We start from the raw sequence: 24,796 nt of genomic DNA on the forward strand, positions 1-24,796 counted from the left end.
CTCGATCCTCTCTTAAGAACTTATGTGCATTTTCTGCTTTTGTTTCTTTAGTAGAACCTAAAGATGTTAAAGAAGCTTTAAAAGAACCAGAGTGGATCATTGCAATGCAAAACGAATTGAATGAATTCGAAAGGAACAAAGTTTGGGATCTAGTTGAAAGACCTCCAGATCGTACTATCATTGGAACAAAATGGGTCTTTCGCAATAAACTTAATGAGGATGGAGACATTGTAAGGAACAAAGCAAGGCTAGTAGCTCAAAGCTATAATCAAGAAGAAGGTATAGATTATGATGAAACTTTCGCACCGGTTGCCAGGTTAGAATCTATTCGTATTATGCTTGCTTTTGCTTCATACATGAATATTAAACTATATCAAATGGATGTTAAATGTGCATTTTTAAATGGATACTTACAAGAAGAAGTATATGTTAAACAACCTCCAGGCTTTGAAAATTCTGATCAACCTAATCATGTATTCAAACTAAATAAAGCGTTATATGGCTTGAAACAAGCTCCAAGAGCTTGGTATGATCGTTTTAGCTCACATCTACTTGAAAATGAATTTCAACGTGGTAAAATTGATAAAACTCTTTTCATTAAAACTAAGGGAAAAGATATTTTAGTTGTTCAAGTATATGTTGATGATATATTATTTGGAGCTACTAATGATTCTCTATGCAAGGAATTTTCCGAGATTATGTGCAAAGAGTTTGAAATGAGCATGATGGGAGACCTAACATTCTTTCTTGGACTACAAATAAAACAAAAGAAAGATGGCATATTTATTTGTCAAAGTAAATATGTTAGAGATTTGTTAAAGAAATACAATATGGATCAATGTAAAGAAATTAATACGCCTATGAGTGCAACACTAAGTTTAGATCAAGATATAAATGGGAAGAGTGTTGATCAAAAGACTTATAGAGGTATGATTGGTTCATTATTGTATCTAACTGCTAGTCGTCCTGATATTATGTTTAGTGTTTGCTTATGTGCTCGTTTTCAAGCTAACCCAAAAGAATCTCACTTAACAGCAGTTAAGAGGATCTTTAGATATTTATATGGGACTAAAGACTTTGGTCTATGGTACCCTAGTAGTGGAAATTTTGGTTTGATTGGTTTTTCAGATGCGGATTATGCTGGATACAAGGTTGATAGGAAAAGCACATCAGGATCATGTCAATTTTTAGGAAATTCTTTGATCTCATAGTACTCTAAAAAGCAAAATTCAGTGGCTTTGTCTACAGCTGAAGCTGAATATATAGCAGCAGGTGCGTGTTGCTCACAAGTCTTATGGATTGCTCAACAACTTAGAGACCTTGGAATTGATCTCAAGGGCATACCAATAAGATGTGATAATACAAGTGCAATTTGTATTACTAAGAATCCAGTGCAACATTCTCGTACAAAACATATTGAGGTACGTCACCATTTTATAAGGGATCATGTTGAAAAAGGTAATATTTCTTTATCCTTTATATCTACTGAAAATCAATTAGCTGATATATTTACAAAACCTTTAAGTGCTGAACGTTTTGCTTATATACGTATGCAACTTGGTATGTTAAATGAACTTGCATGAATTGAGGGGGAGTAATAACAAAGAGTAATGGAATGAAATTGCATGAAAGGATTGAGACGTTAATTACTTAAGTACTAAGCATGAATTAAGGGGGAGCATTACATATTATTTGTGATTATATGTGTGTATGTTCATGCATGAATTTTTGAGAATTGAAAATTCAATTTCAATTTCTTAAAAAATTATGTGCTATAAATAAAAATGGGATTTATAATTAAGTACCTTTAATCAATAAAGGATATTTAATTATTTTTTAAAATTTTTTTTTTTGACGGTAAAAATGCATTAAAATCTTGTTGAGGTTTTTGGTTAAAATCAAACTAAAATCATTATTGCATTTCCATTGGGTTACGTCTAATAGCTTGAATTGAACATTTGTTCACATTGATGAACAAACCGGTCAAGCTTCATCCTATCCCTTTGCATTCTTTGAGTAGTCAAATCAATCAAATGAGGAGTACAAATGCAGTGTACTATATTTCTTTAAATGGGAGTACAACGCTTCATTTGTTCACTCACTCACTCTCTTTCTGATTTTATTCTCAAAACCGTCTTTCTCACCTTCCCTTTCAAGCTTTCAAAAGGGTTTTAATGGCACCAAAAAGAAGGCTAAGTAAATCATCTTCTAAACATGAGAAGGGTGAATCTTCAAGAGTGAATGAACCTATTTCACCTGTCATTCCCTCACCTTTAAACACGATTGACATTCCTAAGATATGGTTTGAAAATCATACGGCTTATGGGAGATGGGTAGATGTTTTTAGGCAACGATCACTGTCTTTTGTTGATCTTCTCGATTATAATTTCTTTCTGTTTGAAGATTTTGAAATTATCTCTGCTTTTATTCACTCTACTCCAGGTATGTTCTTAAGCCCTGGATCTACCACTTACCCTACTCTTGTTAAGTTCTTTTATTCAAATCTTTCTTTTATAATGATTGATGGCGAACAAGCTTTGAGAAGCTTTGTCAAAGGCCAAGAGATTATTATTTCTAAAACCCTAATGAATGATATTTTCAAGTTTTCTCATAATGCTGATGATGAAACCCCAAACGTTTTAGCCCTCCAAAACGCTCATGATATGTTTCTCATTGAATCTTACTCTGATTTTTCATCTTCTAAACAACTTACTCACAATGGCTTGAATCTTAGTGGAAAATTGTTGCATTATATTCTTGTCAGAACCGTCTTTTCACGTAACTCCTCTTGTGAATTAGTAACTGACTCACATCTCATTTTAATGTGGAAAATTGCCTCTCTAAAATCTGTTGATTTCTCTTCAATAATCTTCTCTACAATGCGATTTTGTGCTACGCACACTCGCAATTGTGCTCTGCCCTACGCCAATCTCTTGACATTGATTTTTGATCATTTCAATCTGCTCTCTGAAGTAGAGGAAGTTGATTGCTCTGGTCCTATCTCTTTGTCTGCTGAGATCCTCCCATCCCTTGGCATTTTCAAAGTCCATGACAAGTATGAGTTATACTCAAATTTGTCTTCTGATGATAAAGAACATCTTCAAAAACTTCATGGAAAGCGGCTTAATCGCCTTGAACCTCTCATCAAAGAACACACCACTCTTTCTCGACTCCAGTCTCTAGACATGGAAGTTGGTGAAATGAAATCTTCTCTACATGCACTACATGATAAAGTGTCCATTCTCACCTCTATGTTAGACACGTTTATGAAAGAGATGAAGGGGATGGTAGTTGAAGATGTGGTGGTTGAAGAGGAGGTTGCTGATGATGCTGCTGCTCCTGAAGAAGATGTGGGTATGGAGGAGGCCAAGGAGCACAGAGAAGGAGAAGAAAAGGAGAAGGAGATTGCAGAGGAGGAAGCTAAGGAAGAGGATGTGAAGGAGATTGCTGAGGAGATTGCTGATGAGGTTCCTATTCAAGTCGTTCCACCCATCGATGATGAACAAGCTACCCCTGGTAAACCTGAAACTTCCAAGAAGAGGAAGAGAAGGTCCAGGAAGTAATTTTATTTGTTGTTGCATGATGAACAATTTTTTTTTAAACAATATTTTGTTGTCTATAACAATCCCAACATTTTATTCTTCCTGTTTCTTTTTGATGAAAGTCAAAAAGGGGGAGAAATGTATATATTTTGTTGCTTATGTTACTTATGCTTGCTTATTTGTTTTGATCTTATGCATGCATAGTTATAGTTTAACATAGTTTAGCATAGTTTATATGTTTTATATGATCTATGATTTGCTCTGATTTATTAATAATTATCAGGGAATATGAACAAAAAAATTGATAGTTGCTGATCATTGTATATTGTATGAATCTGAATCATTTTGATTAATCATGTTGCATATAATATGTTTATTGCAAAATGTATTCATGCTTGGATTGTTGATTGTTTATTCATGATGATTTGATATAACATTACAGTGATGATTATTATATTTGCATGTACTGATATTGGATACTTGTTTGCATGCTTAGATAATGTTTGTAATGGTTTGAAGTATGAAAGTTTATTATATTATTTTATTGTTCTGTTTTTGAAATTGTTTTCAAATTCTTGGAGAACATTCTGATACATTCTGATTGATGTTAAAGTCTTGAAAACATGATAAGAAATATTGGATAATTTTCAATTTATGTTAACTTCGAAATATGATTTAAGAAAATATGGTTTTGACTTTCATCAAGGGGGAGATTGAAGACTCAACTCTCTTGATTTTATAAAGTGGGAGATTGAAGACTTAATTCTTTTTAATGATGATAATTCAAAACACATATTAGTTAAACAAATAAATTAAGTAATTACATTTAGTTGTTTAAGTAAGTCTAAAATCATATTTGATATATATTTGATAAGTGATTTATGTGTTAAGTTCGAAGTGTTTGAATATACTTAAAGAACTTAAGCTTATTTTAAGATTGATCGTATAAGTTTGAAATAAGTTTCAATGTCTTGAAGATAATTAAATTTACTATCAGATTAGTTTCGTAATTATGTTTGAAATATTTTAATAGGTCAATGTTCCTTGAAATTATATTTGAAATATTTTAATAGGTCAATGTTCCTTTAAATTATATTTGAAATATTTTAATAGGTCAAGGTTCATTAAAATTAACCTAGTTATTATTTTATATTAAGTATTTGAATATTTTGATACACGAATGTTTTAAACGGGTTAATGTTTAAACTTGTGATTGAAATTTGCTTGATGATTAAATATAGTACAAGGTACAATTGCTTTGTTAATTATAGTACACGGCTATGTTTAATATTGGATTAATTGTTATGCTAAATATAAAGTTTCCTATTAATAAGATAATATTTGAATTAATGCTAAAAATAGGAAATGGCTATTTGAATTAATACTAATAATAGAAATCAATTTGAATTATTTCTAAACGTTGGTAAATCTGGTTTGTGCTTAGTTTTCAATATCTTGTTTAAGTACTAACGTGGCAGGATAGCATTGGATATTAAAGGCAATTTATTTAAAGCTGTCAGTACACGTCAGTTTGGAGTTAATCTCAAAGTCTTGAAGACAGGCGCTGGAAGACCAGGTCTACAGAATTTAACGGAATGGAGCCTTCTTGTTTCTCATGAAGTGTAGAGGCGTAACACTATAAATACAAGGCTTTGTTTCAGAACTAAGATGCACCACTTCTTACAACTTTCTCTCTTGACTTAAGAAATTCTCTAAGTGTTGTAATCTTTAATTCTTAGTTCATCTAGCTCTTACATTTGTAATAGGCTTAAGAGTTTAAAAAGAGTTAGATTAAGTTTAATACGCCTAACCTAGAATACTTTTCAAAGTGTTCAACTAGTGAATCTCTATTGTGAGATTTGGGATTTAGCTTTTATTAAAGGGACTTGTAATACGGTTCTTCAAGGGGAAGAACGTGGTGAGTGGAGATAGTGAGATCTTCATCTTTGTATTAAAGTCGGATTAATAAAAGGCGTTGAAATCCTACGGGTTGAAAGAGAACCCATAGGCGGGGAGTAGGTTGGTTAGAACCGAACCTCGTTAACATATCGTGTGTTATACTTTAAAGTTTATTTTTCCGCACATACGTTATTGTTCACGATTTGATTCAAAGCTGTTCCAGAAAACAGTTTTGACAGACTCCTCAAACTCTTGAGACAAACAGCCAGAAATTTTTAAAAGCCTAAACTCTCTATTCACCCCACCCCTCTAGAGAGTATTCAACCTCCTATTAACCTTTCAAAAATCATTGTCATATGCTAGAAATTACGTGTTAAGTTGCGATTTTATGGGTTTTTAAGTGTTTTTTGCACTTTTGCGCATAAAGTAGCTCAAAGTTGTTTTTTTTGCACGAAACTTGGCATACAACACTATTTGGTATATATTATTCTGTTGAAGTGGTTAGAATTGAAGATCATAATCATATGCTAGAAATTACGTGTTAAGTTGCGATTTTATAGGGTTTTAAGTGTTTTTGGCACTTTTGCGCATAAAGTAGCTCAAACTTGGTTTTGTTTTGCACGAAACTTGGCACACAACAATATTTGGTATATATTAATGTGTTGAAGTGGTTGGAATTGTAAATCATAGTCAGATGCTAGAAATTACGTGTTTAGTTGCAATTTTATGGGTTTTTAAGTGTTTTTGGCACTTTTGCGCATAAAGTAGCTCAAATTTTGTTTGTTTAGCACGAAACTTGGCACACAACACTATTTGGTATATATTATTGTGTTGAAGTGGTTAGAATTGAAAATCATAGTCATATGCTAGAAATTACGTGTTAAGTTGCGATTTTATGGGTTTTTAAGTGTTTTTGGCACTTTCTAATATAAAGTAGCTCATACTTGGTTTGTTTTGCACGAAATTTGGGAAAACCACACTATTTGGTATATATTCTTGGGTTGAAGTGCTTGGAATTGAAAGTCATAGTCATATGCTAGAAGTTACGTGTTAAGTTGCGATTTTATGAGGTTTTAAGTATTTTTGGCACTTTCGCGCATAAAGTAGCTCAAACTTAGTTTGTTTTGCACAAAACTTGGCTCACAACACTATTTGTTATATATTATTGTGTTGAAGTGGTTAGAATTGTAAATCATAGTCATATGCTCGAAATTACGTGTTAAGTTGCGATTTTATGGGTTTTTTAGTGTTTTTGGCACTTTAGCGTTTGTTTTGCACGAAACTTGGCGCATAACACTATTCTGTATATATTATTGTGTTAAAGTGGTTAGAATTGTAAATCATAGTCATATGCTAGAAATTACGTGTTAAGTTGCAATTTTATGCGATTTTATGCTATTTTTGGCACTTTCGTGCATAAAGTAGCTCAAACTTGGTTTGTTTTGCACGAAACTTGGCACACAACACTATTTGGTATATACAATTGTGTTGAAGTGGTTTGAATTGAAAATAATAGTCATATGCTAGAAATTACGTGTTAAGTTGCGATTTTATGGGTTTTTAAGCTTTTTTGGCACTTTCGCACATAAAGTAGCTCAAACTTGGTTTGTTTTGCTATTCATATGCTAGAAATTACGTGTTAAGTTGCGATTTTAAGGGTTTTAAAGTGTTTTTGGCACTTTTGCGCATAAAGTAGCTCAAACTTGGTTTGTTTTGCACGAAACTTGGCACACAACAGTATATGGTATATATTATTGTGTTGAAGTGGTCAGAATTGAAAATCATAGTCATATGCTAGAAATTACTTGTGAAGTTGCGATTTTATAGGTTTTTAAGTGTTTTTGGCACTTTTGCGCATAAAGTAGCTCAAACTTTGTTTTGTTTTGCACGAAACTTGGCACACAACAATGTTTGGTATATATTAATGTGTTGAAGTGGTTAGAATTGTAAATCATAGTCATATGCTAGAAATTACGTGTTAAGTTGCAATTTTATGGGTTTTTAAGTGTTTTTGGCACTTTTGCGCATAAAGTAGCTCAAACTTGGTTTGTTTTGCACGAAACTTGGCACACAACAATATTTGGTATATATTATTGTGTTGAAGTTGTTAGAATTGTAAATCATTGTCATATGCTAGAAATTACGTGTTAAGTTGCGATTTTATGGGTTTTTTAGTGTTTTTGGCACTTTGGCGCATAAAGTAGCTCAAATTTGGTTTGTTTTGCACGAAACTTGACACACAACACTATTTGGTATATATATTATTGTGTTGAAGTGGTTAGAATTGTAAATCATAGTCATATGCTAGAAATTACGTGTTAAGTTACGATTTTATGCGTTTTTAAGTGTTTTTGGCACTTTTGCGCATAAAGTAGCTAAAACTTGGTTTGTTTAGCACGAAACTTGGCACACAACATTATTTGGTATATATTTTTGTGTTGAAGTTGTTAGAATTGAAAATCATAGTCAAATGCTACAAATTACGTGTTAAGTTGCTATTTTTATGGGTTTTTAAGTGTTTTTGGAACTTTTGCGCATAAAGTAGCTCAAACTTGGATTGTTTTGCTCGAAACTTGGCACACAACACTATTTGGTATTTATTATTGTGTTCATATGGTTAGAATTGAAATTCATAGTCATATGCAAGAAATTACGTGTTAAGTTGCGATTTTATGGGTTTTTAAGTGTTTTTGCTACTTTCTAGCATAAAGTAGCTCATACTTAGTTTGTTTTGCACGAAATTTGGGAAACAACACTATTTGGTATATATTCTTGGGTTGAAGTGCTCGGAATTGAAAGTCATAGTCATATGCTAGAAGTTACGTGTTAAGTTGCGATTTTATGAGGTTTTAAGTGTTTTTGGCACTTTCGCGCATAAAGTAGCTCAAACTTAGTTTGTTTTGCACGAAACTTGGCACACAACACTATTTGTTATATATTATTGTGTTGAAGTGGTTAGAATTGAAAATCATTGTCATATGCTGGAAATTACGTGTTAAGTTGCGATTTTATGGGCTTTTAAGTGTTTTTTGCACTTTTGCGCATAACGTAGCTCAAAGTTGTTTTTTTTGCACGAAACTTGGCATACAACACTATTTGGTATATATTATTCTGTTGAAGTGGTTAGAATTGAAGATCATAATCATATGCTAGAAATTACGTGTTAAGTTGCGATTTTATAGGTTTTTAAGTGTTTTTGGCACTTTTGCGCATAAAGTAGCTCAAACTTGGTTTTGTTTTGCACGAAACTTGGCACACAACAATATTTGGTATATATTAATGTGTTGAAGTAGTTAGAATTGTAAATTATAGTCATATGCTAGAAATTACGTGTTAAGTTGCAATTTTATGGGTTTTTAAGTTTTTTTGGCACTTTTGCGCATAAAGTAGCTAAAACTTGGTTTGTTTTGCAACAAACTTGGCACACAACAATATTTGGTATATATTATTGTGTTGAAGTGGTTAGAATTGTAAATCATAGTCATATGCTAGAAATTACGTGTTAAGTTGCGATTTTATGGGTTTTTTAGTGTTTTTGGCACTTTGGCGCATAAAGTAGCTCAAATTTGGTTTGTTTTGCACGAAACTTGGCACACAACACTATTTGGAATATATTATTGTGTTGAAGTGGTTAGAATTGTAAATCATAGTCATATGCTAGAAATTACGTGTTAAGTTACGATTTTATGCGTTTTTAAGTGTTTTTGGCACTTTTGCGCATAAAGTAGCTGAAACATGGTTTGTTTAGCACGAAACTTGGCACACAACATTATTTGGTATATATTATTGTGTTGAAGTGGTTAGAATTGAAAATCATAGTCATATGTTACAAATTACGTGTTAAGTTGCTATTTTATGGGTTATTAAGTGTTTTTGGAACTTTTACGCATAAAGTAGCTCAAACTTGGATTGTTTTGCTCGATACTTGGCACAACACACTATTTGCTATATATTATTGTGTTGAAGTGGTTAGAATTTAAAATCATAGTCATATGCTAGAAATTACGTGTTAAGTTGCGATTTTATGGGTTTTTAAGTGTTTTTGGCACTTTCTAATAAAAGTAGCTCATACTTGGTTTGTTTTGCACGAAATTTGGGAAACAACACTATTTGGTATATATTCTTGGGTTGAAGTGCTTGGAATTGAAAGTCATAGTCATATGCTAGAAGTTACGTGTTAAGTTGCGATTTTATGAGGTTTTAAGTTTTTTTGGTACTTTCGCGCATAAAGTAGCTCAAACTTAGTTTGTTTTGCACGAAACTTGGCACACAACACTATTTGTTATATATTATTGTGTTGAAGTGGTTAGAATTGAAAATCATTGTCATATGCTAGAAGTTACGTGTTAAGTAGCGATTTTATTGCTTTTAAGTGTTTTTTGCACTTTTGCGCATAAAGTAGCTCAAAGTTGTTTTTTTTGCACGAAACTTGGCATACAACACTATTTGGTATATATTATTCTATTGAAGTGGTTAGAATTGAAGATCATAATCATATGCTAGAAATTACGTGTTAAGTTGCGATTTTATGGGTTTTTAAGTGTTTTTAGCACTTTTGCGCATAAAGTAGCTCAAACTTGGTTTTGTTTTGCATGAAACTTGGCACACAACAATATTTGGTATAAATTAATGTGTTGAAGTGGTTAGAATTGTAAATTATAGTCATATGCTAGAAATTACATGTTAAGTTGCAATTTTATGGGTTTTTAAGTGTTTTTTGCAGTTTTGCGCATAAAGTAGCTCAAACTTGGTTTGTTTTGCAAGAAACTTGGCACACAACAATATTTGGTATATATTATTGTGTTGAAGTGGTTAGAATTGTAAATCATAGTCATATGCTAGAAATTACGTGTTAAGTTGCGATTTTATGGGTTTTTTAGTGTTTTTGGCACTTTGGCGCATAAAGTAGCTCAAATTTGGTTTGTTTTGCACGAAACTTGGCACACAACACTATTTGGTATATATTATTGTGTTGAAGTGGTTAGAATTGTAAATCATAGTCATATGCTAGAAATTACGTGTTAAGTTACGATTTTATGCGTTTTTAAGTGTTTTTGGCACTTTTGCGCATAAAGTAGCTGAAACATGGTTTGTTTAGTACGAAACCTGGCACACAACATTATTTGGTATATATTATTGTGTTGAAGTGGTTAGACTTGAAAATCATAGTCATATGCTACAAATTACGTGTTAAGTTGCTATTTTATGGGTTATTAAGTGTTTTTGGAACTTTTACGCATAAAGTAGCTCAAACTTGGATTGTTTTGCTCCAAACTTTGCACACAACACTATTTGCTATATATTATTGTGTTGAAGTGGTTAGAATTTAAAATCATAGTCATATGCTAGAAATTACGTGTTAAGTTGCGATTTTATGGGTTTTTAAGTGTTTTTGGCACTTTCTAATAAAAGTAGCTTATACTTGGTTTGTTTTGCACGAAATTTGGGAAACAACACTATTTGGTATATATTCTTGGGTTGAAGTTCTTGGAATTGAAAGTCATAGACATATGCTAGAAGTTACGTGTTAAGTTGCGATTTTATGAGGTTTTAAGTGTTTTTGGCACTTTCGCGCATAAAGTTGCTCAAACTTAGTTTGTTTTGCACGAAACTTGGCACACAACACTATTTGTTATATATTATTGTGTTGAAGTGGTTAGAATTGAAAATCATTGTCATATGCTAGAAATTACGTGTTAAGTAGCGATTTTATGGCTTTTTAAGTGTTGTTTGCACTTTTGCGCATAAAGTAGCTCAAAGTTGTTTTTTTTGCACGAAACATGGCATACAACACTATTTGGTATATATTATTCTATTGAAGTGGTTAGAATTGAAGATCATAATCATATGCTAGAAATTACATGTTAAGTTGCGATTTTATGGGTTTTTAAGTGTTTTTAGCACTTTTGCGCATAAAGTAGGTCAAACTTGGTTTGTTTTGCACGAAACATGGCACACAACAATATTTGGTATATATTATTGTGTTGAAGTGGTTAGAATTGTAAATCATAGTCATATGGTAGAAATTACGTGTTAAGTTGCGATTTTATGGGTTTTTTAGTGTTTTTGGCACTTTAGCGCATAAACTAGCTTAAACTTGGTTTGTTTTGCACGAAACTTGGCACACAACACTATTTGGTATATATTATTGTGTTAAAGTGGTTAGAATTGTAAATCATAGTCATATGCTAGAAATTACGTGTTATGTTGCAATTTTGTGCGATTTTATGCTATTTTTGGCACTTTCGTGCATAAAGTAGCTCAAACTTGGTTTGTTTTGCACCAAACTTGGCACACTAATCTATTTGGTATATACAATTGTGTTGAAGTGGTTTGAATTGAAAATAATAGTCATATGCTAGAAATTACGTTTTAAGTTGCGATTTTATGGGTTTTTAAGCTTTTTTGGCACTTTCGCACATAAAGTAGCTCAAACTTGGTTTGTTTTGCACGAAACTTGGCACACAACACTATTTGGTATATATTTTTGTGTTGAAGTGGTTAGAATTAAAAATCATATTCATATGCTAGAAATTACGTGTTAAGTTGTGATTTTAAGGGTTTTTAAGTGTTTTTGACACTTTTGCGCATAAAGTAGCTCAAACTTGGTTTGTTTTGCATGAAACTTGGCACACAACATTATTTGGTATATATTATTGTGTTGAAGTGGTTAGAATTGAAAATCATAGTCATATGCTACAAATTACTTGTTAATTTGCGATTTTATTGTTTTTTAAGTGTTTTTGGCACTTTTGCGCATAAAGTAGCTCAAACTTGGTTTGTTTTGCACGAAACTTGGCACACAACAATATTTGGTATATATTAATGTGTGGAAGTGGTTAGAATTGTAAATCATAGTCATATGCTAGAAATTACGTGTTAAGTTGCAATTTTATGGGTTTTTAAGTGTTTTTGGCACTTTCTAGCATAAAGTAGCTCATACTTGGTTTGTTTTGCACGAAATTTGGGAAACAACACTATTTGGTATATATTCTTGGGTTGAAGTGCTTCGAATTAAAAGTCATAGTCATATGCTAGAAGTTACGTGTTAAGTTGCGATTTTATGAGGTTTTAAGTGTTTTTGGCACTTTCGCGCATAAAGTAGCTCAAACTTAGTTTGTTTTGCACGAAACATGGCACACAACACTATTTGTTATATATTATTGTGTTGAAGTAGTTAGAATTGAAAATCATTGTCATATGCTAGAAATTACGTGTTAAGTTGCGGTTTTATGGGTTTTTAAGTGTTTTTTGCACTTTTGCGCATAAAGTAGCTCAAAGTTGTTTTTTTGGCACGAAACTTGGCATACAACACTATTTGGTATATATTATTCTGTTGAAGTGGTTAGAATTGAAGATCATAATCATATGCTAGAAATTACATGTTAAGTTGCGATTTTATAGGTTTTTAAGTGTTTTTGGCACTTTTGCGCATAAAGTAGCTCAAACTTTGTTTTGTTTTGCACGAAACTTGGCACACAACCATATTTGGTATATATTAATGTGTTGAAGTGGTTAGAATTGTAAATCATAGTCATATGCTAGAAATTACATGTTAAGTTGCAATTTTATGGGTTTTTAAGTGTTTTTGGCACTTTTGCGCATAAAGTAGCTCAAACTTGGTTTGTTTTACACGAAACTTGGCACACAACAATATTTGGTATATATTATTGTGTTGAAGTGGTTAGAATTGTAAATCATAGTCATATGCTAGAAATTACGTGTTATGTTGCAATTTTGTGCGATTTTATGCTATTTTTGGCACTTTCGTGCATAAAGTAGCTCAAACTTGGTTTGTTTTGCACCAAACTTGGCACACTAATCTATTTGGTATATACAATTGTGTTGAAGTGGTTTGAATTGAAAATAATAGTCATATGCTAGAAATTACGTTTTAAGTTGCGATTTTATGGGTTTTTAAGCTTTTTTGGCACTTTCGCACATAAAGTAGCTCAAACTTGGTTTGTTTTGCACGAAACTTGGCACACAACACTATTTGGTATATATTTTTGTGTTGAAGTGGTTAGAATTAAAAATCATATTCATATGCTAGAAATTACGTGTTAAGTTGTGATTTTAAGGGTTTTTAAGTGTTTTTGACACTTTTGCGCATAAAGTAGCTCAAACTTGGTTTGTTTTGCATGAAACTTGGCACACAACATTATTTGGTATATATTATTGTGTTGAAGTGGTTAGAATTGAAAATCATAGTCATATGCTACAAATTACTTGTTAATTTGCGATTTTATTGGTTTTTAAGTGTTTTTGGCACTTTTGCGCATAAAGTAGCTCAAACTTGGTTTGTTTTGCACGAAACTTGGCACACAACAATATTTGGTATATATTAATGTGTGGAAGTGGTTAGAATTGTAAATCATAGTCATATGCTAGAAATTACGTGTTAAGTTGCAATTTTATGGGTTTTTAAGTGTTTTTGGCACTTTCTAGCATAAAGTAGCTCATACTTGGTTTGTTTTGCACGAAATTTGGGAAACAACACTATTTGGTATATATTCTTGGGTTGAAGTGCTTCGAATTAAAAGTCATAGTCATATGCTAGAAGTTACGTGTTAAGTTGCGATTTTATGAGGTTTTAAGTGTTTTTGGCACTTTCGCGCATAAAGTAGCTCAAACTTAGTTTGTTTTGCACGAAACATGGCACACAACACTATTTGTTATATATTATTGTGTTGAAGTAGTTAGAATTGAAAATCATTGTCATATGCTAGAAATTACGTGTTAAGTTGCGGTTTTATGGGTTTTTAAGTGTTTTTTGCACTTTTGCGCATAAAGTAGCTCAAAGTTGTTTTTTTGGCACGAAACTTGGCATACAACACTATTTGGTATATATTATTCTGTTGAAGTGGTTAGAATTGAAGATCATAATCATATGCTAGAAATTACATGTTAAGTTGCGATTTTATAGGTTTTTAAGTGTTTTTGGCACTTTTGCGCATAAAGTAGCTCAAACTTTGTTTTGTTTTGCACGAAACTTGGCACACAACCATATTTGGTATATATTAATGTGTTGAAGTGGTTAGAATTGTAAATCATAGTCATATGCTAGAAATTACATGTTAAGTTGCAATTTTATGGGTTTTTAAGTGTTTTTGGCACTTTTGCGCATAAAGTAGCTCAAACTTGGTTTGTTTTACACGAAACTTGGCACACAACAATATTTGGTATATATTATTGTGTTGAAGTGGTTAGAATTGTAAATCATAGTCATATGCTAGAAATTACGTGTTAAGTTGCGATTTTATGGGTTTTTTAGTGTTTTTGGCACTTTGGCGCATAAAGTAGCTAAAATTTGGTTTTTTTTGCACGAAACTTGGCACACTACACTATTAGGTATATATTATTGTGTTGAAGTGGTTAGAATTGTAAATCATAGTCATATGCTAGAAATTACGTGTTAAGTTACGATTTTATGCGTTTTTAAGTGTTTTTGGCACTTTTGCGCATAAAGTAGCTGAAACATGGTTTGTTTAGCACGAAACTTGGCACACAACATTATTTGGTATATATTATTGTGTTGAAGTGGTTAGAATTGAAAATCATAGTCATATGCTACAAATTACGTGTTAAGTTGCTATTTTATGGGTTATTAAGTGTTTTTGGAACTTTTACGCATAAAGTAGCTCAAACTTGGATTGTTTTGCTCGAAACTTGGCACACAACACTATTTGTTATATATTATTGTGTTGAAGTGGTTATAATTTAAAATCATAGTCATATGCTAGAAATTACGTGTTAAGTTGCGATTTTATGGGTTTTTAAGTGTTTTTGGCACTTTCTAATATAAAGTAGCTCATACTTGGTTTGTTTTGCACGAAATTTGGGAAACAACACTATTTGGTATATATTCTTGGGTTGAAGTGCTTGGAATTGAAAGTCATAGTCATATGCTAGAAGTTACGTGTTAAGTTGCGATTTTATGAGGTTTTAAGTGTTTTTGGCACTTTCGCGCATAAAGTAGCTCCAACTTAGTTTGTTTTGCACGAAACTTGGCACACAACACTATTTGTTATATATTATTGTGTTGAAGTGGTTAGAATTGAAAATCATTGTCATATGCTAGAAATTACGTGTTAAGTAGCGATTTTATGGCTTTTTAAGTGTTTTTTGCACTTTTGCGCATAAAGTAGCTTAAAGTAGTTTTTTTTTGCACGAAACTTGGCATACAACACTATTTGGTATATATTATTCTGTTGAAGTGGTTAGAATTGAAGATCATAATCATATGCTAGAAATTACGTGTTAAGTTGCGATTTTATGGGTTTTAAAGTGTTTTTAGCACTTTTGCGCATAAAGTAGCTCAAACTTGGTTTGTTTTGCACGAAACTTGGCACACAACAATATTTGGTATATATTAATGTGTTGAAGTGGTTAGAATTGTAAATCATAGTCATATGCTAGAAATTACGTGTTAAGTTGCAATTTTATGGGTTTTTAAGTGTTTTTGGCACTTTCTAGCATAAAGTAGCTTATACTTGGTTTGTTTTGCACGAAATTTGGGAAACAACACTATTTGGTATATATTCTTGGGTTGAAGTACTTCGAATTAAAAGTCATAGTCATATGCTAGAAGTTACGTGTTAAGTTGCGATTTTATGAGGTTTTAAGTGTTTTTGGCACTTTCGCGCATAAAGTAGCTCAAACTTAGTTTGTTTTGCACGAAACATGGCACACAACACTATTTGTTATATATTATTGTGTTGAAGTGGTTAGAATTGAAAATCATAGTCATATGCTAGAAATTACGTGTTAAGTTACGATTTTATGCGTTTTTAAGTGTTTTTGGCACTTTTGCGCATAAAGTAGCTGAAACATGGTTTGTTTAGCACGAAACTTGGCACACAACATTATTTGGTATATATTATTGTGTTGAAGTGGTTAGAATTGAAAATCATAGTCATATGCTACAAATTACGTGTTAAGTTGCTATTTTATGGGTTATTAAGTGTTTTTGGAACTTTTACGCATAAAGTAGCTCAAACTTGGATTGTTTTGCTCGAAACTTGGCACACAACACTATTTGTTATATATTATTGTGTTGAAGTGGTTATAATTTAAAATCATAGTCATATGCTAGAAATTACGTGTTAAGTTGCGATTTTATGGGTTTTTAAGTGTTTTTGGCACTTTCTAATATAAAGTAGCTCATACTTGGTTTGTTTTGCACGAAATTTGGGAAACAACACTATTTGGTATATATTCTTGGGTTGAAGTGCTTGGAATTGAAAGTCATAGTCATATGCTAGAAGTTACGTGTTAAGTTGCGATTTTATGAGGTTTTAAGTGTTTTTGGCACTTTCGCGCATAAAGTAGCTCCAACTTAGTTTGTTTTGCACGAAACTTGGCACACAACACTATTTGTTATATATTATTGTGTTGAAGTGGTTAGAATTGAAAATCATTGTCATATGCTAGAAATTACGTGTTAAGTAGCGATTTTATGGCTTTTTAAGTGTTTTTTGCACTTTTGCGCATAAAGTAGCTTAAAGTAGTTTTTTTTGCACGAAACTTGGCATACAACACTATTTGGTATATATTATTCTGTTGAAGTGGTTAGAATTGAAGATCATAATCATATGCTAGAAATTACGTGTTAAGTTGCGATTTTATGGGTTTTAAAGTGTTTTTAGCACTTTTGCGCATAAAGTAGCTCAAACTTGGTTTGTTTTGCACGAAACTTGGCACACAACAATATTTGGTATATATTAATGTGTTGAAGTGGTTAGAATTGTAAATCATAGTCATATGCTAGAAATTACGTGTTAAGTTGCAATTTTATGGGTTTTTAAGTGTTTTTGGCACTTTCTAGCATAAAGTAGCTTATACTTGGTTTGTTTTGCACGAAATTTGGGAAACAACACTATTTGGTATATATTCTTGGGTTGAAGTACTTCGAATTAAAAGTCATAGTCATATGCTAGAAGTTACGTGTTAAGTTGCGATTTTATGAGGTTTTAAGTGTTTTTGGCACTTTCGCGCATAAAGTAGCTCAAACTTAGTTTGTTTTGCACGAAACATGGCACACAACACTATTTGTTATATATTATTGTGTTGAAGTGGTTAGAATTGAAAATCATTGTCATATGCTAGAAATTACGTGTTAAGTTGCGGTTTTATGGGTTTTTAAGTGTTTTTTGCACTTTTGCGCATAAAGTAGCTCAAAGTTGTTTTTTTTGCACGAAACTTGGCATACAACACTATTTGGTATATATTATTCTGTTGAAGTGGTTAGAATTGAAGATCATAATCATATGCTAGAAATTACATGTTAAGTTGCGATTTTATAGGTTTTTAAGTGTTTTTGGCACTTTTGCGCATAAAGTAGCTCAAACTTTGTTTTGTTTTGCATGAAACTTGGCACACAACCATATTTGGTATATATTAATGTGTTGAAGTGGTTAGAATTGTAAATCATAGTCATATGCTAGAAATTACATGTTAAGTTGCAATTTTATGGGTTTTTAAGTGTTTTTGGCACTTTTGCGCATAAAGTAGCTCAAACTTGGTTTGTTTTACACGAAACTTGGCACACAACAATATTTGGTATATATTATTGTGTTGAAGTGGTTAGAATTGTAAATCATAGTCATATGCTAGAAATTACGTGTTAAGTTGCGATTTTATGGGTTTTTTAGTGTTTTTGGCACTTTGGCGCATAAAGTAGCTAAAATTTGGTTTTTTTTGCACGAAACTTGGCACACTACACTATTAGGTATATATTATTGTGTTGAAGTGGTTAGAATTGTAAATCATAGTCATATGCTAGAAATTACGTGTTAAGTTACGATTTTATGCGTTTTTAACTGTTTTTGGCACTTTTGCGCATAAAGTAGCTGAAACATGGTTTGTTTAGCACGAAACTTGGCACACAACATTATTTGGTATATATTATTGTGTTGAAGTGGTTAGAATTGAAAATCATAGTCATATGCTACAAATTACGTGTTAAGTTGCTATTTTATGGGTTATTAAGTGTTTTTGGAACTTTTACGCATAAAGTAGCTCAAACTTGGATTGTTTTGCTCGAAACTTGGCACACAACACTATTTGTTATATATTATTGTGTTGAAGTGGTTATAATTTAAAATCATAGTCATATGCTAGAAATTACGTGTTAAGTTGCGATTTTATGGGTTTTTAAGTGTTTTTGGCACTTTCTAATATAAAGTAGCTCATACTTGGTTTGTTTTGCACGAAATTTGGGAAACAACACTATTTGGTATATATTCTTGGGTTGAAGTGCTTGGAATTGAAAGTCATAGTCATATGCTAGAAGTTACGTGTTAAGTTGCGATTTTATGAGGTTTTAAGTGTTTTTGGCACTTTCGCGCATAAAGTAGCTCAAACTTAGTTTGTTTTGCACGAAACTTGGCACACAACACTATTTGTTATATATTATTGTGTTGAAGTGGTTAGAATTGAAAATCATTGTCATATGCTAGAAATTACGTGTTAAGTTGCGGTTTTATGGCTTTTTAAGTGTTTTTTGCACTTTTGCGCATAAAGTAGCTCAAAGTTGTTTTTTTTGCACGAAACTTGGCATACAACACTATTTGGTATATATTATTCTGTTGAAGTGGTTAGAATTGAAGATCATAATCATATGCTAGAAATTACGTGTTAAGTTGCGATTTTATAGGTTTTTAAGTGTTTTTGGCACTTTTGCGCATAAAGTAGCTCAAACTTTGTTTTGTTTTGCATGAAACTTGGCACACAACCATATTTGGTATATATTAATGTGTTGAAGTGGTTAGAATTGTAAATCATAGTCATATGCTAGAAATTACATGTTAAGTTGCAATTTTATGGGTTTTTAAGTGTTTTTGGCACTTTTGCGCATAAAGTAGTTCAAACTTGGTTTGTTTTACACGAAACTTGGCACACAACAATATTTGGTATATATTATTGTGTTGAAGTGGTTAGAATTGTAAATCATAGTCATATGCTAGAAATTACGTGTTAAGTTGCGATTTTATGGGTTTTTTAGTGTTTTTGGCACTTTGGCGCATAAAGTAGCTAAAATTTGGTTTTTTTTGCACGAAACGTGGCACACTACACTATTAGGTATATATTATTGTGTTGAAGTGGTTAGAATTGTAAATCATAGTCATATGCTAGAAATTACGTGTTAAGTTACGATTTTATGCGTTTTTAACTGTTTTTTGGCACTTTTGCGCATAAAGTAGCTGAAACATGGTTTGTTTAGCACGAAACTTGGCACACAACATTATTTGGTATATATTATTGTGTTGAAGTGGTTAGAATTGAAAATCATAGTCATATGCTACAAATTACGTGTTAAGTTGCTATTTTATGGGTTATTAAGTGTTTTTGGAACTTTTACGCATAAAGTAGCTCAAACTTGGATTGTTTTGCTCGAAACTTGGCATACAACACTATTTGTTATATATTATTGTGTTGAAGTGGTTATAATTTAAAATCATAGTCATATGCTAGAAATTACGTGTTAAGTTGCGATTTTATGGGTTTTTAAGTGTTTTTGGCACTTTCTAATATAAAGTAGCTCATACTTGGTTTGTTTTGCACGAAATTTGGGAAACAACACTATTTGGTATATATTCTTGGGTTGAAGTGCTTGGAATTGAAAGTCATAGTCATATGCTAGAAGTTACGTGTTAAGTTGCGATTTTATGAGGTTTTAAGTGTTTTTGGCACTTTCGCGCATAAAGTAGCTCAAACTTAGTTTGTTTTGCACGAAACTTGGCACACAACACTATTTGTTATATATTATTGTGTTGAAGTGGTTAGAATTGAAAATCATTGTCATATGCTAGAAATTACGTGTTAAGTTGCGGTTTTATGGCTTTTTAAGTGTTTTTTGCACTTTTGCGCATAAAGTAGCTCAAAGTTGTTTTTTTTGCACGAAACTTGGCATACAACACTATTTGGTATATATTATTCTGTTGAAGTGGTTAGAATTGAAGATCATAATCATATGCTAGAAATTACGTGTTAAGTTGCGATTTTATAGGTTTTTAAGTGTTTTTGGCACTTTTGCGCATAAAGTAGCTCAAACTTTGTTTTGTTTTGCATGAAACTTGGCACACAACCATATTTGGTATATATTAATGTGTTGAAGTGGTTAGAATTGTAAATCATAGTCATATGCTAGAAATTACATGTTAAGTTGCAATTTTATGGGTTTTTAAGTGTTTTTGGCACTTTTGCGCATAAAGTAGCTCAAACTTGGTTTGTTTTACACGAAACTTGGCACACAACAATATTTGGTATATATTATTGTGTTGAAGTGGTTAGAATTGTAAATCATAGTCATATGCTAGAAATTACGCGTTAAGTTACGATTTTATGCGTTTTTAAGTGTTTTTGGCACTTTTGCGCATAAAGTAGCTGAAAACATGGTTTGTTTAGCACGAAACTTGGCACACAACATTATTTGGTATATATTATTGTGTTGAAGTGGTTAGAATTGAAAATCATAGTCATATGCTACAAATTACGTGTTAAGTTGCTATTTTATGGGTTATTAAGTGTTTTTGGAACTTTTACGCATAAAGTAGCTCAAACTTGGATTGTTTTGCTCGAAACTTGGCACACAACACTATTTGTTATATATTATTGTGTTGAAGTGGTTAGAATTTAAAATCATAGTCATATGCTAGAAATTACGTGTTAAGTTGCGATTTTATGGGTTTTTAAGTGTTTTTGGCACTTTCTAATATAAAGTAGCTCATACTTGGTTTGTTTTGCACGAAATTTGGGAAACAACACTATTTGGTATATATTCTTGGGTTGAAGTGCTTGGAATTGAAAGTCATAGTCATATGCTAGAAGTTACGTGTTAAGTTGCGATTTTATGAGGTTTTAAGTGTTTTTGGCACTTTCGCGCATAAAGTAGCTCAAACTTAGTTTGTTTTGCACGAAACTTGGCACACAACACTATTTGTTATATATTATTGTGTTGAAGTGGTTAGAATTGAAAATCATTGTCATATGCTAGAAATTACGTGTTAAGTTGCGGTTTTATGGGTTTTTAAGTGTTTTTTGCACTTTTGCGCATAAAGTAGCTCAAAGTTGTTTTTTTTGCACGAAACTTGGCATACAACACTATTTGGTATATATTATTCTGTTGAAGTGGTTAGAATTGAAGATCATAATCATATGCTAGAAATTACATGTTAAGTTGCGATTTTATAGGTTTTTAAGTGTTTTTGGCACTTTTGCGCATAAAGTAGCTCAAACTTTGTTTTGTTTTGCATGAAACTTGGCACACAACCATATTTGGTATATATTAATGTGTTGAAGTGGTTAGAATTGTAAATCATAGTCATATGCTAGAAATTACATGTTAAGTTGCAATTTTATGGGTTTTTAAGTGTTTTTGGCACTTTTGCGCATAAAGTAGCTCAAACTTGGTTTGTTTTACACGAAACTTGGCACACAACAATATTTGGTATATATTATTGTGTTGAAGTGGTTAGAATTGTAAATCATAGTCATATGCTAGAAATTACGTGTTAAGTTGCGATTTTATGGGTTTTTTAGTGTTTTTGGCACTTTGGCGCATAAAGTAGCTAAAATTTTATTTTTTTTTGCACGAAACTTGGCACACTACACTATTAGGTATATATTATTGTGTTGAAGTGGTTAGAATTGTAAATCATAGTCATATGCTAGAAATTACGTGTTAAGTTACGATTTTATGCGTTTTTAAGTGTTTTTGACACTTTTGCGCATAAAGTAGCTGAAACATGGTTTGTTTAGCACGAAACTTGGCACACAACATTATTTGGTATATATTATTGTGTTGAAGTGGTTAGAATTGAAAATCATAGTCATATGCTACAAATTACGTGTTAAGTTGCTATTTTATGGGTTATTAAGTGTTTTTGGAACTTTTACGCATAAAGTAGCTCAAACTTGGATTGTTTTGCTCGAAACTTGGCACACAACACTATTTGTTATATATTATTGTGTTGAAGTGGTTAGAATTTAAAATCATAGTCATATGCTAGAAATTACGTGTTAAGTTGCGATTTTATGGGTTTTTAAGTGTTTTTGGCACTTTCTAATATAAAGTAGCTCATACTTGGTTTGTTTTGCACGAAATTTGGGAAACAACACTATTTGGTATATATTCTTGGGTTGAAGTGCTTGGAATTGAAAGTCATAGTCATATGCTAGAAGTTACGTGTTAAGTTGCGATTTTATGAGGTTTTAAGTGTTTTTGGCACTTTCGCGCATAAAGTAGCTCAAACTTAGTTTGTTTTGCACGAAACTTGGCACACAACACTATTTGTTATATATTATTGTGTTGAAGTGGTTAGAATTGAAAATCATTGTCATATGCTAGAAATTACGTGTTAAGTAGCGATTTTATGGCTTTTTAAGTGTTTTTTGCACTTTTGCGCATAAAGTAGCTTAAAGTAGTTTTTTTTGCACGAAACTTGGCATACAACACTATTTGGTATATATTATTCTGTTGAAGTGGTTAGAATTGAAGATCATAATCATATGCTAGAAATTACGTGTTAAGTTGCGATTTTATGGGTTTTTAAGTGTTTTTAGCACTTTTGCGCATAAAGTAGCTCAAACTTGGTTTGTTTTGCACGAAACTTGGCACACAACAAATAATTGGTATATATTAATGTGTTGAAGTGGTTAGAATTGTAAATCATAGTCATATGCTAGAAATTACGTGTTAAGTTGCAATTTTATGGGTTTTTAAGTGTTTTTGGCACTTTCTAGCATAAAGTAGCTCATACTTGGTTTGTTTTGCACGAAATTTGGGAAACAACACTATTTGGTATATATTCTTGGGTTGAAGTGCTTCGAATTAAAAGTCATAGTCATATGCTAGAAGTTACGTGTTAAGTTGCGATTTTATGAGGTTTTAAGTGTTTTTTGGCACTTTCGCGCACAAAGTAGCTCAAACTTAGTTTGTTTTGCACGAAACATGGCACACAACACTATTTGTTATATATTATTGTGTTGAAGTGGTTAGAATTGAAAATCATTGTCATATGCTAGAAATTACGTGTTAAGTTGCGGTTTTATGGGTTTTTAAGTGTTTTTTGCACTTTTGCGCATAAAGTAGCTCAAACTTGGTTTGTTTTGCACGAAACTTGGCACACAACAATATTTGCTATATATTATTGTGTTGAAGTGGTTAGAATTGTAAATCATAGTCATATGCTAGAAATTACGTGTTAAGTTGCGATTTTATGAGTTTTTTAGTGTTTTTGGCACTTTAGCGCATAAAGTAGCTCAAACTTGGTTTGTTTTGCACGAAACTTGGCACACAACACTATTTGGTATATGTTATTGTGTTAAAGTGGTTAGAATTATAAATCATAGTCATATGCAAGAAATTACGTGTTATGTTGCAATTTTATGCGATTTTATGCTATTTTTGGCACTTTTCGTGCATAAAGTAGCTCAAACTTGGTTTGTTTTGCACGAAACTTGGCACACAACACTATTTGGTATATACAATTGTGTTGAAGTGGTTTGAATTGAAAATAATAGTCATATGCTAGAAATTACGTTTTAAGTTGCGATTTTATGGGTTTTTAAGCTTTTTTGGCACTTTCGCACATAAAGTAGCTCAAACTTGGTTTGTTTTGCACGAAACTTGGCACACAACACTATTTGGTATATATTTTTGTGTTGAAGTGGTTAGAATTGAAAATCATATTCATATGCTAGAAATTACGTGTTAAGTTGCGATTTTAAGGGTTTTTAAGTGTTTTGGCACTTTTGCGCATAAAGTAGCTCAAACTTGGGTTTGTTTTGCACGAAACTTGGCACACAACATTATTTGGTATTTATTATTGTGTTGAAGTGGTTAGAATTGAAAATCATAGTCATATGCTACAAAATACTTGTGAATTTGCGATTTTATATGTTTTTTTAGTGTTTTTGGCACTTTTGCGCATAAAGTAGCTCAAACTTGGTTTGTTTTGCATGAAACTTGCGACACAACAATATTTGGTATATATTAATGTGTTGAAGTGGTTAGAATTGTAAATCATAGTCATATGGTAGAAATTACGAGTTAAGTTGCAATTTTATGGGTTTTTAAGTGTTTTTGGCACTTTCTAGCATAAAGTAGCTCATACTTGGTTTGTTTTGCACGAAATTTGGGAAACAGCACTATTTGGTATATATTCTTGGGTTGAAGTGCTTGGAATTGAAAGTCATAGTCATATGCTAGAAGTTACGTGTTAAGTTGCGATTTTATGAGGTTTTAAGTGTTTTTGGCACTTTCGCGCATAAAGTAGCTCAAACTTAGTTTGTTTTTCAACGAAACTTGGCACACAACACTATTTGTTATATATTATTGTGTTGAAGTGGTT

Source organism: Amaranthus tricolor, chromosome 4 (genome assembly GCF_026212465.1).
Source record: "Amaranthus tricolor cultivar Red isolate AtriRed21 chromosome 4, ASM2621246v1, whole genome shotgun sequence".
Taxonomy (NCBI): Eukaryota; Viridiplantae; Streptophyta; class Magnoliopsida; order Caryophyllales; family Amaranthaceae; genus Amaranthus; species Amaranthus tricolor.